The following is a 16,803-nucleotide window of genomic DNA, read 5'->3' on the forward strand; positions in this document are numbered from 1 at the left end:
TTCTTCACTGCCTCACCACATAGAGATGTTATGATGGGACTAGAATATACAAATATCAGGAATAGGGGCAAGACTCTGTCACATGGCCTCTTGAGCAACTTAGTCATTCAAAAAGATAATGCTGACCTCATTTTGCACTGAACTCCACATTGCTGTCATTTCCCCTTAGCCTTTAATGGGGTTTTTTTTGCAATAAAGTTCCTAGATAATGATTCCAAGCTTCTGGCTCAGAAATTATGTAGAAATTGAGGAACATTGGGTATATCTTCACAATGAGCCATTTTTGTTGAATCAGCTTTTCAAAGGGGTGTCAGTGTAACCCAAGTTAATTAAACAAAACTTGTAATGTTAGAAAGTTTTACTTGTGGAGGGATGAAAATGAGGTTTATCGATTTAAAAAAAAGCAAATTTAAAAAAAACACTATGTGAATGTGGGGTAGGCTCGATACAGGACGGACAAGGAAAGAAACTCAACAATGATTAGAACCTGAAGACATGAACTGTTAAGAATGGAATTAGTAGTATCTTTACCCCACTAACTTGAAACCATCAGGGAGAATCCTCTGGAGGAGAGACAAAAGTGATAAAAGATTTATTGAAGCTACAGCTATAACGAGACAATATCGACAGAGACAAGTGTCTAAAATCCTTATCGTGTAGTCAGGAATTAGTCTGCAAAATCACACCAAGAATTTGGTCAAGTTTTGGTACTAGTTTGTGAACTGACTAACTGTGGATGATAAACTATTTCATTCCAATGGACCAAGAAACAAGATGGCAAGCCACCCAAGATGAAGAACCAGTTCGCGAACAAAGTGTGTAATGATGCAGAGGATTTATTATAGTTGAATGTGTAAGTTTATTTTCATTCGAAAAATCTGAATTTGATTTTCTGCAAGAACTGATTACTTTTGCAAAGACTTTGGTATGTTACTGAATGAGATTTACTTTGCTTAAGTGTTGTGATGTTGGAAAATTGTTGTGAAAGGAGTTAAACTGTGTATATATAATTTTTGAATTTGAATTTAAACTTGTAGATATACTGCCTGGAACTGAAACTGAAGTTAATTAGAATAATTGAAAATAGAATTATATTTGGTTTTCTAACTAACTAGGGATAATTAAAAAGGAACGGTTAATTTGTAAACTTTTAAACAGGGAATAACACGAGGTCTAACCAGTTAAAGAAATTAGAGTAATAAAGGAATATCACTGATTGTAATTAAATGGAATATCTTGTGGTTTGATATGTAAGATTTTTAAACAGAATGTTTGAATTTTGAATTGTTCTTGCACATGTAAATATTTTGTATATTTTTCTCTTATAAACAAAGCCTTATTTCCAGAAGTGAGTGGTTTCTATTTGTTGCCTCCTTCCAATACCTAGAAACTTCTGATGTCCTGTTAGCACCTAGTGTAATTTGATTTTCTCAGAAGAGTGTGACAACTAGTCACACACAGTAAGACTAGTGCTACACAGGCTTTACATCAGTTTTATGGAAGCTTGCTTTGTTCCTAGATTAATACATATGATTTATCCACACTCTGGTAAAGCTGCTGCAGTCCTTGGCCTGAAGAAAGGAACTTCTTTTAAAGAAGGAAAGGAAACCACAGTCTGTAGTTCCATGTGGGAATACAAGAGGCTTGCTAGATAATTACACAGGGCAATGTCTAAATTAACAAAATATTGATGGGGATGTCTGTCAACCAGAACTGCAACTTTGAGAAGTTGTTCAGGATTTAAGGCAGCATTACAGAGGTGCCTTCTGCCAAAGTAAGTATTAAATGAGACCATAAGATATAGGAGCAGAAGTAGGCTATTCAGCACATTGAGTCTGCTCCACCATTCAATCATGTGCTGATCCAATTCTTCCAGTCATCCCCACTCCTCTGCCTTCTCCCCGTACCCTTTGCTGCCCTGGCTAATCCTATCTATCTCTGCCTTAAATGCACCCAATGACTTGGCCTCCACAGCTTCTCGTGGCAACATATTCCACAGATTTACCACCCTCTGACTAAATGGAAGATTTTCAGTCCCTTAAGAACAAGAACAGAATTGTACACTACTGAAATGGGCCCCCCAGCTCACCACGGCATTAGCTTTTTACCCATCTACATTCACCCAATTAATAATTTGTAAATCCTGCAATACTGTAATTCCAAGCAAACTCAACACCAGATTCTGGATCATGGGAGTCAATGCATTCCTCTGCAACTGGGTAACTCTGCAATGAGTAAGGACAGGCCACAGCACCTTCACCACTAATACCCTAACACTGGTTCTCCACAAGAACCAGCCTCCCCTCTATGGACTCTATACTTCTTGCTGGCTCAGTAAAATAGCCAGCATAATCAAAGACACCCTCCCAATCCAAACATTCTCCCTTCTCCACTCTTCCTTTAGGCAGAAAGCAAGAAAGCCTGAAAGTACATGCCGCTATGCTAAAGGACAGCTCCCTAGTACAATAAATTGGACTTTTGACCTCACTGCACTTTCTCAGTAGCTGTTACACATTATTCTCTATTGCTATTGTTTGAACCTGTTCTATATCAATACAGTGTATAATAATTTGATATGTATGAACAGTATGTAAGACAAGCTTTTCACTGTAACTTGACACATGTGGCAATAACAAACCAACACTAATACCCATTAGCCCACATAAGGACTAGATCCGTCTATGCCTGTTTGACTGCCTTTAAAATGTAGTGACTGTATCTGATTCCTCCACATCTCAGGCTTTCTTTTCTTTTTCAATCTTTTTATTGAATTTCATATATAAAGAAAACATAACATAATAGTGAATAGTTATAAGTGCAATAGACTTGAGATTACATTAATAATAAGATAACAATATCCTATTAAATATCAACAACAAAAAAATAGTATAATAATCAATCAAGTCTATAATAATTATATATGAAAAAAATAAAAATAATCATCAAAAGAAGAAAAAAAAATTAAAAATGTTAGAAAAAATATAAAGGAAAAAAAACACTAAACTAAACTAACATGGGCAATAATAACAGTTTATATGTATATGATAGTGTCAAAAAGTCCGGAACTCCATACCTGAACAAGAATAAGCAGAGAGAAGGTCTGGAAGAGGTCAAATTAATTCATATGAAAATGTCGAATGAACGGTCCCCAAGTTTCTTCAAATTTAATTGATGAGTCAAAAATAGTGTTTCTGATTTTTTCCAAGCTCAGATAAGAAATAGTTTGAGAGAACCAGTGAAACGTGGTAGGAGGATTTACTTCTTTCCAATTTTGTAATATAGACCTTCTGGCCAATAATGTTACAAAAGCAATCAATCGTCTAATTGAAGGGGAAAACTCATTACCATCCTCATTTGGTATACCAAAAATTGCAGTAATAAAATGAGGTTGTAAATCGATATTCCAAATTGAGGAAATGGTAGCAAATATGTCCTTCCAATAGTTATGTAAAGTGGGACATGACCAAAACATGTGGGTCAATGAAACCACATCTGAATGACATCTGTCACATTGAGGGTTAATATGAGAATAGAATCGAGCAAGCTTATCTTTAGACATATGGGCTCTATGTACAATTTTAAATTGTATTAAAGCATGTTTAGCACATATAGAAGAAGAATTAACCATTTGTAAATTTTTTTCCCATTTCTCTGTTGATATATTATATTGAAGTTCTTTTTCCCATTCTTGTTTAATTTTACCTGATATTTCTGGTTGTATCTTCATAATCGTATTATAAATAAAAGCCACTAATCCCTTCTGACAAGGATTTAAGGTAAAAATCAAATCTGAGAAATCTATTGAAGTTGAATTGGGGAAAGATGGTAGAACTTTATGTAGAAAATTTCTGATTTGTAAATATCTAAAAAAATTAGATTTAGGTAACTTAAATTTGTTGGAAAGTTGGTCAAAAGACATCAAACTACCTTCAAAAAAAAGATCACGAAAACATTTTATACCTTTCCTTTTCCATATGCTAAAAGCTTGATCTGTCAAAGAAGGTTTGAAAAAAAAATTAAGTAAGATAGGGCTATCAAGAACAAAGTTTTTCAGAGTAAGAAACTTACAAAATTGAAACCAAATTCGTAATGTATGTTTGACAACAGGATTAGATATCTGTTTATTGAATTTAACTAAATCAGTAGGAAGAGAAGAACCAAGAACGGAGAATAGAGAATATCCCTGTGCATCATTGCATTCTAAATTTACCCACTGTGGGCACAATGGTGAATCCAAATCTAATTTCCAATATATTAGGTTACGGATATTATTCGCCCAATAGTAAAATCTAAAGTTAGGTAAAGCTAAACCACCATCTTTTTTAGATCTTTGTAATTGCCTTTTACTTAACCTGGGGTTTTTACTGTGCCACACAAATGAGGAAATTTTTGAATCAATATTATCAAAAAAAGATTTAGGAATAAAAATTGGTAAAGCTTGAAATAAATATAAAAATTTCGGTAAAATCATCATTTTAATAGCATTAATCCAACCAACTAATGATAAGGATAGGGGAGACCATCTTGTAGTAAGTTGTTGAATTTGATGGAGCATAGGTTCCTCCAGCATTTTGTGCGTGTTGCTAATGTGGTGAACTACATATACCTGTCTGAACACCTGCTGACTGCTCCTGTGGCTCCTCCCACAGACCCCTGTATAAAGGCGATCGAGGCCTGAGCCCGGCCTCTCAGTCTCCAGGATGTAGTATGGTGGTCACTCACTGCTTGTTCCTTCTTCCAGTCAATAAAAGCCGATATCTCGCCTTTACGTCTCAGAGGGAGTTATTGATGGTGCATCAGCTTGGATTTCCAGATCTACAGATTTTCTCTTGATTGCCCTTGTTAAATCTTCTACCTCTCACTTTTATACTTACTATATGCTTTTGTTTTGATCCCTCTACAATGGGTGAAAGTTTTTTTCAAATATAGAGGCCACTTTAATAGGTACACTTGCTCACTAATGCAAATATCTAATCAGCTAATCACGTGACAGTGCCTCAATGCATAAAAGCATGCAGGCAAGGTCAAGAGGTTCAGTTGTTGTTCAGACTAACCATCAGAATGTGGTAGAAATGTGATCTAAGTGCCTTTGATCATGGAATGATTGTTGGTGCCAGACAGATTGGTTTGAGTATCTCAGAAGCTGTTAATCCCCTGGGGTTTTCTTTTTTTTTGTAATTTATTTTTTTATTGAAGTTCTTCAAACAAACATTTCCATAAGATGTATTTCAGACATTGTACACATATACCATATAATCATATATATCACAAATCTCCACAAAGTATTTCTCTGAGATATACACTTATAGAAAAGAATGGAAAGACAAAAACAAGCAAAAGGAAAGAACTATGTACAAGTAGGGAGTGATCTTTTTTTTTACAACAGATTCATTGGTTTGTGAGAATAAAATCAGGCCTATGAGCCATTATGTAGGTAAACGATTTTTCCCAGTATGAATCAAATTGTTCCAGCTTATGATTAACAGATGCTGTTATCTTCTCTATTTTGTAAATGCCCATTGTAATTTCCATCCATGTATTTAAAGTTGGGTTCTCCTGTGATAACCATTTCCTAGTAAGAGTCTTTTTACCAGCCACCAACAGTATATTCATTAAATATTTATCTTTTTTCAACCATTCTTGAGGTATATATCCAAAATATATGGTCTTACTCTCTAAGGGTATTTCACATTTAAAGATGTGTTGTAGGGCATTGTGTATCCCCCTCCAATAGTTTTTGATAACAGGGCAGTCCCAAAAAATATGATAATGATCTGCATTTTGATTTCCACAATTTCTCCAGCAAACAGGGAGGTTACTATCATAATGGGATTTCATGCACAATACTCTTTAGAGTTTACAGAGAATCATGTGAAAAGCAAATAAAACACATCCAGTGAATATCAGTTCTGTTGTGAAAATGCCTTGTTAATGAGAGAGCAGAGAAGAATGGCTAGACTGGTTCAAGCTGTCAGGAAGGTGACAATAACTCAAATAGCTATGCGTTACAACAGTGGTGTGCAAAAGAGCATCTCTGAATGTGCAACATGTCATATCTTGAAGTGGATGGGCTACAGCAACAGAAGACCATGAACACATGCACAGTGGCCTCTTTATTAGGTACAAAAGGCACCTTATAAAATTGCCATTGATTGTATACCATCTTATCATCTTATACACTTCTTCCAGGTTACCCTTCAGTTTCCCTCAATCCAGAGAAAGCATGTTTAGCTGATCTCATCTCCCCCCCACAATACAGGTCATCCAATCCAGGAAATCTCCTGCTGTATCTCCTCTCCAGCTTACTCACAAGGTCTGGTGACATGCATGTCCTCTACTGATTTATCTATGGAAGAGCACAAACTAGCATGTGATCTAGCACCAATCTCTGCCCAGTTAGTTGGTCTGTATGTACCAAGGGTAGGAGGAAGAATATTCTAATTGTCCTTGGCATTCCAAACTCAGGGAGGGAATAAATAGCTGGCACTTCCATTCTAGGTCATAAAACAGTAGCATCTGAAACCAATAATCTGATAAAGGACTGGAGAAAAATAAATACCAATGCATTTAATAAAAGAGAGAAAAGTAAGCAAATAAAGCTACTAGAGTTTATGAAGAAGCACACAATTTCCCAGATGAGCAACTGGACTAAAGGTTGATTGTTTTAATGCCTCTAAGCAACATTGCTTTCAATTTCACAATGTAAATTTTCAAAGCCAGACACTTCTAAACTTTGCTATCAAATAAAATCTACGACTGTCTATATCTGTTTAATGATTTCACACTTCCGTCTTGCTGTTCTGAGAATCTACAATTAAATTACCACAGGAAATAATCCATTACCATTCATTATTTACAAGCTAATTCTGTACAGACTGAGAAAGCATTAAAAATGCTGCTAATTGTGACTAGTCAACTTTAATCAAATTTGATATGCTACTTAGCGCTTTGGAAAATCACAGCTATGTCAATACCACTTCTCAATGAAGTAAATAAGGCATTTGTCTCTCTGCTTTCATATTCAACAATTAATTTCAACATCCCATATGTTCAACGAAGATTGAAACTGCAGGGAGCTAGATCGATCATATGAAATGCCCTCAACGCGCTGACCCCAGAAACCAGTGCAAGCTGCATTTGAAACATCTGAGGAAAGGACTCAGAAACAATCTGTGCTTAGAGAAAAATCTGGGGTGATGTCAACACAGGTCATCTGAAATTACCAGTGGAATATTGTCCTCGTTCGTATTATGGTACATTATTCTCAGAATAAAGCCATGGAAAGTTTTTATCTTCGTTATTCCTTTCAGATATCAAGAACTAAGTTTCCTCTCACACATGTACTGCTCCCTGTTTTACTTCATCTATACCTTCACACTTTTCCAAGGCATGTGAGGTGCACCCTGTGGCTCATGTTGCAGTTTTGTTTACATATTTCAAATATATTAAAAGAAAAGCACTGACAATTTGTCAAAATACTTACGCACTTTTGCTTGTTCAAAATCTGAGAGTGGCTGTTGCTATGACAAACTTCCAGTTCACTACAATGCTAGCACAGAATCGTAATGCTGAATCCTGCTCACATCACCGAGCTGATTGAATTAGCATCTTACTCATGTATATCTCACAAGCATACAACCTACTGCTGAGGGACAGAACACTTTTCAGCTGATCTGGCTGAGGGCTTCAGCACCAGAGCTCTCTCTGCTGAGGCAGTAGGTAGCAACAGAAAGACAATTTCAGCATCAAAAGCAGATCGTGAAACAGGGAGTACACAGAACCTGGCAGCCTTTTAATGCAAATTGTTGACTTACTTCATTTTGTGTTAAAGGCCACTGCAGATACAGGGCTTTCAATATTGATGCTTTGTTAAGAAAACAGTTGCATTCTTCTTGCACCTCAACAAAAACTCCAACTCCGCTTAATAACCAGGGACTTACGACTTAAAGTTCAGACATTACTTTTTTTTCCTGGATGTAGATGGTCATCATCTTTTTCAGAGCATAGGGGACTCTAGAAATAGATGTCATAGGTTTAAGATGACAGGGTAAGAATTTAATTTGGACTCTAGGGGACACGTTCACATATGCAGGCTGCCAGGGGAAACTGTAGAGGCAGGTACAACTGCAGTATTTAAAAGCTATTTGGACAGGTACCTGACAGAAAAGGTTCAGATAAACATGAGCCCAAATGCAACCAAATGTCTTGCCAATTGCAAGATGGCATCGAGCTGTGAACTCTGGGTCACTGCTGAGTTTTAGATTTTTCAGTGTTTTTGTTAGGCTCATGGGAATAGTTTTAGGGATGTAGAGGGCAGTTAGGAGTCAGGTTAGGGCTTAAAGCCTAGATGTGGGGGAATAAGAGGACAGGCAGGAGTGGAAAGCCAGTGACATAGACGTGGGACATCTGTGGACCAGGACAAGATACTCAATCAGATGTCACGTCTGCAGACCAGTGCAGATGAAAGATGGTGCCCCTCTGCTGAGTCAATGAGTTGTCGGTGGGTTTTCAGTTCAGACTGCTGTGGGGACAGGAAGGGTGAGAACTGGTGACTCCCTTGGTCTGTGAATCGGTGAGACCACAGTTTGAGGCCTTGTGTTGGGGGTCCTGGCATTGGCAAATCTGGACTTTGAGACCTATTATTTGATAATTGTCAGGTCCTGGAGTTGAGGTTGACTATCAAGGCGCAAGGGCCAAATCAGAAGTCGAGTCCCATTGACAGAGTCTGAATCTCTGCTAGCTTGCTGAGGTAAGTCAAAAGCCCAGTGAGTCTGAGTCCAAATAGGAGTCCGCTGGAGGTGGCAGCCTGTCCTGGGGTTAGAGGACTGTGTATGTGAATGGACAGGAGGGAGGAATGGGGCTCATTTTGATGATGTTGCTTTGTTGCTTCTTGTGTTCTGTTTTGTTGTGTCCTGTGTTGTTCTGCCAAGCACTTTGATCATGCTATATAGGTGCTGGAATGTGTGGCGAGACCTGCGAGCTGGTTGTTAATACAAATGCCCATTTTTTGTATGCTTTGATGTGCAGGTATATGTGACAACTAGTTTAAACCTGAAATAGTAATGGCTCGGATAGATATCTTGGTCTGCTTGGAAGGGTTAGACTAAAGAACCTGCTACCTCGCTCCATGTGGATCAACCTGACTACACGTCTGAATATAACATGATTTTATAAGTGATTCAGTAGGCTGGCTCTAATCCTCAAAGATGGACAATGGTGTTTTTCAATGCCTCCATGCAAATCCTAGGAATTCAGGCAGAACTAGTCATCCAAAACAACATTGAACTGGCCAATGAAGCAGAATTTGATTTGTTAATGATGGCAATGTTGAAGAGTTACTATATTCTCATAGTGAGAGCCTTAATAACAAAAAGCTTTGCGAATTGGTAGAGCAATGCATCCTGGGTGAATCTGGGGACACGGATGGAGGAGAGGAAATACCAGCAAGAAACCTCGCCACAAAATTCCTCAGCACTGGCATCTCCACGATCACACAAATCATGGACCAGTTCATCGAAAATGACCCTGACTGGAAGCAAAGCAATAAGGCAAAGAGAGGTGTTCTCCACATGATTTCCTGCTACCGAGATCTGCTTCAAGAGAGAAGCAGATCTATAATTACCCTGACTATCCCTACTACTTTTTAGAACAAGGGGACAACATTCACCTCGCTCCAATCCTCCTGTACCATTCCCATGGACAACAAAGACATAAAGATCCTAGCCAGAGGTTCAGCGATCTCTTCCCTCACCTTGTGGAGCAGCCTGGGGAATATTCCATCAGGCCCCGGGGACTTATCCATCCTAATGTATTTTAACAACTCCAACACCTCCTCTCCCTTAATAGCAACATGCTCCAGAACATCAACCTCACTCATATTGTCCTCACAGTCATCAAGTTCCCTCTCATTGGTGAATACCAAAGAGAAGTATTCATTGAGGACCTCCCTCACTTCCAGGCACATCTTCCCACCTTTATCTTTAATCAGTCCTACCTTCACTCCTGTCATCCTTTTGTTCTTCACATATTTGAAGAATGCCTTGGGGTCTTCCTTTATCCTACTCGCCAAGGTCTTCTCATGCCCCCTTCTTGCTCTCCTCAGCCTCTTCTTAAGCTCCTTTCTTGCAACCCATATTCCTCAATAGACCCATCTGATCCTTGCTTCTCAAACCTCATGTATGCTGCCTTCTTCCACCTGACTAGATTTTCCACCTCACTTGTCACCCATGGTTCCTTCACCCTACCATTCTTTATCTTCCTCACCAGGACAAATTTATCCCTAACATCCTGCAAGAGATCCCAAAAGCACATGTCCATAGTACATTTCCCTGCAAAAACATCCCAAATCACACCCGCAAGTTCCAGCCTTATAGCCTCATAATTTGCCCTTTCTATCCACTCTGATTCTATCCTTTTCCATGATAGTGTTAAAGACCAAGGAGCAGTGGTCACTGTCCCCCAGATGTTCATCCACTGAGAAATTGTTGACCTGATCTGGTTTGTTACCTAATACTAGATCTAGTAAGGCATTCCCACTAGTCAGCCTGTCAACATACTGTGACAGGAATCCATCCTGGATGCACTTAAAAAACTCTGCCCCATCTAAACCATTGGAACTAATCAGGTGCCAATCAATATTAGCGAAGTTAAAGACACCCATGATAACAACCCTGTTATTTTTGCACCTTTCCAAAATCTGCCTCCCAATCTGCAGCTCGGTATCTCTGCTGCTACCAGGGGGCCTATAGAATACTCCCAATAGAGTAACTGATCCCTTCCTGTCCTTGACTTCTACTCTTTTGAGGATCCTGCTACATTACCCACCCTTCCTATAGCTGTAACTGTATCCTTGACCAATAATGTCACCCCTACTCCTCTCCCCCCCCTTCCCTTTTAAAACACTGAAATCCAGGAATATTGAGAATCCATTCCTGCCCTGGTGCCGGCCAAGTCTCTGTAATGGCCACTGCATCAGAATTCCAGGTATGTATCCAAGTTCTCTGTTCATCACCTTTGTTCCTGCATTGACGTTCACACACTTTAGCCTTTCTACCTTACTACCTTTACACCCTTAATGCTGCTTCTCTTTCCTGAAAGCCTCTTTAAATGTTAGATCTGGCTTTACTCCATGCACTATACTTGCAGTACTCGCATGACCTTTATCCTCCTCCACCTTACTATCTGCTCTAACACTGGTTCCCCTCCCCTTACAAATCTAGTTTAAACCATCCCACAGGAATATTAGACCCCCTCTAGTTCAGGTGCAACCCGTCTCATTGGAACAGGTCCCACTTTCCCTGGAATAAGGCCCAATTGTCCAGAAGCATGAAGCCCTCCCTCCTGCACCAACTCCTTAGCCAAGTATTTAGCTGCATTATCTTCCTGTTTCTAGCCTCACTAGCACACGGCATGGGTAGCAATCCTGAGATTGCAACCCTGGAGGTCCTGTCGTTCAACTTGGCACCAAACTCCCTAAACTCTCTTTGCAGGACCTCCTCCTTCTGCATATCCCTGCTTCTGCATGACCCTGCATAGCACTAATTTACATAGTGCTCCACCTTTGAGGAGCACATCCGCAGCATTAAGCGGGGTCTGAGTGTCTAAGGCAGAGGTTGATAGATTCTTGATTGATCAGGGCATGAAAGGATATGGGAAGAAGGCAGGAAGTTGAGAGGAAAATTGGATCAGCCATGATGAAATGGCAGAGCAGACTCAATGGGCCAAATGGCCTAATTCTGCTACTATCTCTTATGATGTTATGGTCTTATTTATGTACAGGTTCACAAAATTGTGGACAGATAGGCCGAATGATCGACTAGATTTACAGAGAGATGAGGAACCAATTACATAATTGCTGTCTTCCAAACAGTGATGAAATTTACCAGAACTGAAAACACAAGGGTCAATCACATTCAACTTGTTAATGCCAGAGAATGCTCGTCCATTATATGCTCACCCATGTCAGCTCCTGCTCCTATTAGCATCATCAGTCTTCAGCAGGTCAGGAAGCAGCACAGTAGCCTTCTCAGTAATTGCAAGTTCATACTTGGCACTTGGGCAATGCTCCCAGCAGTGACATAGACTTAAATTAGATTAGCAGAAAAATTCACACTGAAATTATGTAAGTGAGTAGACATTTCTACAGAGCAGCGGAATTTAAATTAACCTTAAACCTTGTGGCAATGCTTATGCAATGAACATTAGCCAATTGCTTAACAGATATTGAAAATTCAACAGGTCTGTTTGTAACTGTTGCCTGGAAATGCTTCCATTACATTCATTATCAAATGACAGATGTCGTAAGAGGAAGAAAAATCACTAAATATCCTGTTGGTGGATTATAAGTACACTGAATCGGAGCAAACATTCTGCTAAAAATACCGCTCCAGTAATTGCTTAAGTGATTTGGTAGATGGATTAGAGGGTAATTGATGGAATTAAAAATGATTTCCCTCACTGAGTGCTGGGGGTTTGGAGATCACATCGGTGGTAGAAGTACTCACCATGTGCATCTGGACGAGCACCTGATGTGCCAAAACCTGCAAGGCTATGGAGAAAGAGCTGGAAAGGGAAAGCAAGCTAAAATCCAAGAGGCTTGCATGGACCTTCTGAGCTACTTCAGTACAACAGCTTTCTATAGTTCTGGAATGGCGATATCATTTAATTGAAGTAGTAAATCGGTTCATTAGCACATAAGACCATAAGACAATGGAACAGAATTAGGCCATTTGGCCCATCAAGTCTGCTTTGCCATTCAATCATGGCTATTTCTTTTCTCCCCTCCTCGGCCTTCTCCCCATTACCTTTGATGCCGTGTCCAATCAAGAACCTATCAAGCTCTGTCTTAAATACACGAAACGTGCTCACTTCGGCAGCACATATACTAAAATTGGAACGATACAGAGAAGATTAGCATGGCCCTGCGCAAGGATGACACGCAAATTCATGAAGCGTTTTTTTTTTAAAAAAAGAAAAAACAAAAAAGAAACAAAAACAAAAAAAAATACCCAAAACGACTTGATCTCTACAGCTGCCTGTGGTAATAAATTCCACAAATTCACCACCCTCTGGCTAAAAAAAATGTCCATATCCCTGCTTTAAATGAATGCTTCTCTATCCTGTGGCTGTGCCCTCAGCATGGGGAACATCCTTTCTACATCTACTCTGTCTTGGCCTTACAACATTTAAAAGGTTTCAATGAGATCTCCCCTCATTCTTTTAAATTCCGGCAAGTACAGACCCAGAGCCATCAAATGATGCTCATATGATAACCCTTTAATTCCCAGAATCATCCTTCTGAACCTCCTCTGGACCCTCTCCAATGCCAGTACATCTTTTTTTAGATGAGGAGCCCAAAAATGTTCATAATACTCAAGGTGAGGCCTCACCAGAGCCTTATAAAGCCTCAGCATCACATCTCGGCTCTTGTATTCTAGACCTCTTGAAATGAAGGCTAACATTGCATTTGCCTTCCTCACCACTGACTCAACCTGCAAGTTAATCTTTTGGGTGTTCTACACAACAACTCTCAAGTCCCTTTGCATTTCAGATTTTTGGATTTTCTCCCCATTTAGAAAATAGCTGTACATTTATTTCTACTACCAAAGTGCACGACCATGCAATTTCCAACATTGTATTTCATTTGCCGCTCTCTTGCCCATTCTGTTAATCTGTCTAAATCCTTCTGCATCCTGCCTGTTTCCTCAACACTACCTGACCCTGCACCAATCTTCGTATCATCTGCAAGCTTGTCAACAAAACATTCGATTTTGTCATCTGAATCATTGACATACAGCACAATAAGCAGTCGCAACACCGACCCCTGCAGAACACCACTAGTCACTGGCAGCCAACCAGACAAGGATCCTTTTATTCCCACTTGCTGCCTCCTGCCAATCAGCTAATGCTCTAACCATGCCAGTAAAATCCATTAGGTAATACCATGGGCTCTTAACTTTGTAAGTAGCCTGATACTCAGCACTTTGTCAAAACCTTTCCAAAAGTCCAAATATACAACATCCATTGCATCCCCTTTATCTATCCTATTTGTAATCTCCTCAAAGAATTCCAACAGGTTCATCAGGCAAGATCTTCCCTTAAGGAAACCATGCTGACTTTGTCCTATCTTGTTCTGTGTCACCAAGTACTCCATAACCTCATCATTAACAAAGGTCTCCAACATCTTCCCAACCACTGAGTCCAGGCTAACTGGTCCATAATTTCCTTTTGTAACCTTCCTCCTTTCTTAAATAGTGGAGTGACATTTGCAATTTTGCAGTCCTCTGGCACCATGAGAGTCCAATGATTTTTGAAAGATTATCATTAATGCCTCCACAAACTCTACCGCTAACTCTTTCAGAACCCCCTGCTCCTGGTGACTTATGTACCCTTATGTCTTTCAGCTTTTTGAGTACCTTCTCCCTTGTAATCGTAACTGCACTCACTTTTCTTCCCTCACACCCTTCAACATCTGGCACACTGCTCGTGTCTTCCACAGTGAAGACTGATGCAAAATATTCTTTTAGTTTACCTGTCATCTCCTTGCCTCCTATTATTATTTCTCCCGCCTCATTTTCTAGCGATCTTATATCCACTCTCATCTCTCTCTCATTTGTTACATATTTGAAAAAGCTTTTACTATCACTTTGGTATTGTTTGCCTGCTTGCTTTCATATTTCATCTTTTCTTTCCTAATGATTATTCTTTAGTTGCTTTCTGTAGGGTATAAGCTTCCCATTCCTCTGGCTTTCCACTAATTTTTGCTTTGTTGTATGCTCTCTCTATTGCTTTTACATTAGCTTTGACATCCCTTGTCAGCCAGGGTTGTCATATTCCTCATTTCTCCCAGAAACTCACACCATTGCTGCTCTGATATCAACCTTGCCAGCATCTCCTTCCAGTTTCCTTTGGCCAACTCCTCTCTCATACCACTGTAATTTCCCTTACTCCACTCAAATACTGCTACATCAGACTTTACTCTCTCTCTATCAAACTTCAAGTTGAACTCAGTCACTCAGTCATATTGTGATCATTATGTCATAAGGATTCTTTTACCTTAAACTCCCTAATCACCTCCAGTTCATTGCATAGCACACAATCCAGAATAGCTGATCCCCTACTAGGCTCAATGACAAATTGCTCTAAAATGCCATCTCAAAGGCATTCAGTCAACTCACTGTCTTGGGATCCATTTCCAACCAGATTTTCTTAACCAACCTGCATGTTGAAATCTCCCATGACTATCATAACATTGCCCTTTTGACATATCTTTCCTATTTCATGTTGCAATCTGTAATCCACATCCCAGCTACTGTTGGGAGGCCTGTATATAACTGTCATCAGAGTCCTTTTACCTTTGTAGTTTCTTTAATAAATCCACAAGGATTCAACATCTTCCGATCCTATGTCTCGTCTTTCTATTGAATTGATGCTATTCTTTACCAAGGTACATAGAAAAACTTGACTGGTGTACTGTTCACACAGATCAATTCATTACCATAATGAATGGAGTTAGTGCAAGGTAAAATAACAGTGTTGAAGTGATAAGCAGAATGAAATGTCCCAGTTACAGAGAAAATGCAGTGAAAGTAGACAAAGAGGTACAAGGTCATAATGAAGTGAATTGAAGTCCATCTCATCCTACCAGGGAACTATTAAAAAGTCCTATCAGAGCAGGATAAAAGCTGTCCTTGAGCCTGGTAGTCTGTTCATTAATATTTTATTTATTTATTTATTTATTTATTTATACATACAGTGCAGAACAGTCTCTTCTGGCCCAACGGGCCGCACTGAACACTTATTCAACCCTGGCCCTAATCATCGGACAACTTACAATGATCAATTAATCTACTAACCAGTATGTCTTTGGACTTTGAGAGGAAACCAGTGCGCTTGGAGATCCCCATGCTCACTTGGGAAGAATGTACAAACTTTCTTACAGAGGACACTGGATTGAACTCTGAACTCTGATGTCCCAAGTTGTAATAGTGTCATGCCACAGTACTACGGTGCCCTATACCATCTGCACAATGGGAGGGGGCAGGCAGAGAATGTCTGGGGTGAGTGGAGCTTTGATAATGTAAGGTAGATCAGGGCTGCATGTTTTCCACCTATATTGGAAGAGCGCCAGGCAGCACTTCATCTTCCACCAGGTACGAAACGATGCTAAAGGCTCTCGTCCTTGACAAATAAAGAAACCATGAGATTTAAACACACAACATTAACTGCTTTAGATGACCTTGTGAATTCTGGCAACAAACAAAGGCAGAGCCAAAAGAGGCATGTTCCACCCCCAAATTGAAAACTTTGCATTGCCTCTCAGCTCCCTCCCTGCCCTGACCCAATCACAAATCTTTGGAACAAAACTGTCTTCATGAAAGAGGAGTATGATCAGGGAGGACAGTATTTGGCAAAAACCTAGAAGACCATAAGAAGAGGTAACCCATTGAGTTTGTGCTTCCCATTAACCAACCCTGTACAATCCCGAAGATGTTATCACTCTAAGACCAACGTACAGTGGTCAATAAACCTACCTAACCATAAATCTGTGTGAGCAAGGAGAATATACAAACACCCAGAGAAGTACAATCACAGAGTGAACATCAAACAACTCACTGACACCACTGGAGGTCAGGGTTGAATCCACCTCCTTTCTTCACCTGCCATTTGGCATCTGCAGAACACAAGAACCAGTTGAAGGTTCTTGAAGGCAGAAAACAGCCAGCACTGGCTTTTCTTTCTCTCAATGGTAAATACTTCAGATCATATTTCAGAAGTATTCTGCACACCACATAGAGATAAGCA

The 16,803-nt window shown here is 39.6% G+C and overlaps 1 protein-coding gene and 1 non-coding gene across 2 annotated transcripts in view; one reads left to right on the top strand and one right to left on the bottom strand.

The window, feature by feature from the left end:
* Positions 1 to 16,803, bottom strand: part of mdga2a (MAM domain containing glycosylphosphatidylinositol anchor 2a) — a 916,773-nt gene that overhangs the window by 643,353 nt on the left and 256,617 nt on the right. The gene's annotated exons all lie outside the window — the stretch shown is intronic.
* On the top strand, positions 12,860 to 12,965 carry LOC132390647 (U6 spliceosomal RNA). The gene has a single exon (XR_009510965.1). It is a non-coding gene; the product is annotated as a U6 spliceosomal RNA (small nuclear RNA).

Source organism: Hypanus sabinus, chromosome 2 (genome assembly GCF_030144855.1).
Source record: "Hypanus sabinus isolate sHypSab1 chromosome 2, sHypSab1.hap1, whole genome shotgun sequence".
Classification (NCBI taxonomy): Eukaryota; Metazoa; Chordata; class Chondrichthyes; order Myliobatiformes; family Dasyatidae; genus Hypanus; species Hypanus sabinus.